This window comes from Triticum aestivum, chromosome 2B, assembly GCF_018294505.1.
Source record: "Triticum aestivum cultivar Chinese Spring chromosome 2B, IWGSC CS RefSeq v2.1, whole genome shotgun sequence".
Classification (NCBI taxonomy): Eukaryota; Viridiplantae; Streptophyta; class Magnoliopsida; order Poales; family Poaceae; genus Triticum; species Triticum aestivum.
The window spans coordinates 372,889,738-372,892,378 of NC_057798.1; positions in this window are offsets into that span (position 1 = coordinate 372,889,738).

Sequence of the window (2,641 nt, forward strand, 5' to 3'; positions counted from 1 at the left end):
GCCCCCGATTCAATCGTACACTAATCATGCACGCAAATGTGTACGATCAAGATCAGGGACTCACGGGAAGATATCACAACACAACTCTACAAATAAAATAAGTCATACAAGCATCATAATACAAGCCAGGGGCCTCGAGGGCTCGAATACAAGTGCTCGATCATAGACGAGTCAGCGGAAGCAACAATATCTGAGTACAGACATAAGTTAAACAAGTTGCCATAAGATGGCTAGCACAAACTGGGATACAGATCGAAAGAGGCGCAGGCCTCCTGCCTGGGATCCTCCTAACTACTCCTGGTCGTCGTCGTCAGCCTGCACGTAGTAGTAGGCGCCTCCAATGTAGTAGTCGTCGTCGACGCTGGCTCCTGGCTCCTGGACTCCAGCATCTGGTTGCGACAACCAGAAAGAAAGGAAAGGGGAAAAGGGGGGGAGAAAGCAACCGTGAGTACTCATCCAAAGTACTCGCAAGCAAGGAACTACACTACATATGCATGTGTATATGTGTAAGGAGGCCATATCAGTGGACTGAACTGCAGAATGCCAGAATAAGAGGGGGGTAGCTAATCCTGTCGAAGACTACCCTTCTGGCAGCCTCCGTCTTGCATCAAGTAGAAGAGAGTAGATTGAAGTCCTCCAAGTAGCATCTCCAAGTAGCATCTCCAAATAGCATCTCCAAGTAACATCTCCAGTAGCATAATCCTACCCGGTGATCCCCTCCTCGTATCCCTGAGAGAGAGCGACCACCTGTTGTATCTGGCACTTGGAAGGGTGTGTTTTATTAAGTATCCGGTTCTAGTTGTCATAAGGTCAAGGTACAACTCCAAGTCGTCCTGTTACCGAAGATCACGGCTATTCGAATAGATTAACTTCCCTGCAGGGGTGCACCACATTCCCCAACACGCTCGATCCCATTTGGCCGGACACACTTTCCTGGGTCATGCCCGGCCGCGGAAGATCAACACGTCGCAGCCCCACCTAGGCAAAACAGAGAGGCCAGCACGCCGGTCTAAACCTAAGCGCACAGGGGTCTGGGCCCATCGCCCATAGCACACCTGCACGTTGCGAGGGCGGCCGGAAGCAGAACTAGCCCCCTTAATACAAGAGCAGGCTTACGTTCCAATCCGGCGTGCGCCGCTCCGTCGCTGACGTCTGAAGTGCTTCGGCTGATACCACGACGTCGGGATACCCATAACTACTCCCGCGTAGATGGTTAGTGTGTATAAGCTCGTAGCCAACTCAGATCAAATACCAAGATCTCGTTAAGCGTGTTAAGTATCCGCGAACGCCGAACAGGGCCAGGCCCACCTCTCTCCTAGGTGGTCTCAACCTGCCCTGTCGCTCCGCCACAAAGTAACCGTCGGGGACCGTCGGGGACCCAGGCCCACCTCTACCGGGATGGAGCCACCTGTCCTTTCAGCCCCCAACTCCGAACAGTATCACAGGTAATGTAACAGTGTAAAGTATATAGTATATGCCCGTGATCACCTCCCGAAGTGATCACAGCCCAGTAGTATAGCATGGCAGACGGACAAGAGTGTAGGGTCACTGATGGAACACTAGCATCCTATACTAAGCATTTAGGATTGCGGGTAAGGTATCAATGACTGTAGCAGCAATGACAGGCTATGCATCAGAATAGGATTAACGGAAAGCAGTAACATGCTACACTACTCTAATGCAAGCAGTATAGAGAAGAGTAGGCGATATCTGGTGATCAAAGGGGGGGCTTGCCTGGTTGCTCTGGCAAGAGAGAGAGGGGTCGTCAACTCCGTAGTCGAACTGGTCAGTAGCAGCGTCGGTCTCGTAGTCTACCGGAGAGAAGAGGGGGAAGAAATAATGAATACAGAGCAAACAAAGCATCACAAAATATAACAAGGCAATACACGGTGTTCGGTGTGCCCTAACGCGGTAGTAGGTGATACCGATGAAGGGGGGGAAAACATCCGAGAAAGTATTCCCGGGGTTCCGTGTTTTCGGGCAGAGGAACCGGAGGGGGAAAGTTGCGAGTTTGATATGTTAGGGGTGTGTGGCGGATGAACGGACTGCGTATCCGGATTCGTCTCATCGTTCTGAGCAACTTTCATGTTGAAAATAATTTAATCCGAGTTACGGATTAAAAGTTATGATTTTCTAAAGATTTTATTAATTTCTGAAATTTAATTAGTTATTTAAATTAATTCGAAAATGGAATAATGACATCAGCATGATGTCATGCTGACGTCAGCAGTCAACAGAGTTGACTGGTCAACCTGACCAGTGGGTCCAGTGGGACCCACCTGCCATACACTGTTTAGACTTAATTAGGGTTTAGGCTAAACAAACTACTGTTTAATTAAACTAACAGATTAATTAGATTAATTAACTAGGATTAATTAACTTAATTAACTTAGTTAATTAATTAATTAATTAAGTTTATTTTTATTTATTATTTATTTTATTATTTATTATTTTTAATTATTTTACAGGGTGGGGCCCAGTAGTCATGCTCCAGGGGGTTTTGTTTTAAAGGGGATTAGCCCCTAAGCTAATTAGGGCCGGCCCCATGTGGCGGTGACACAGCCGGCTCGGGCCGCGGCTATGCACGCACGCACAGAGGCGACGGCGCCGGCGGTACTTGGCCGGCAGGCAGCGGTGGTGG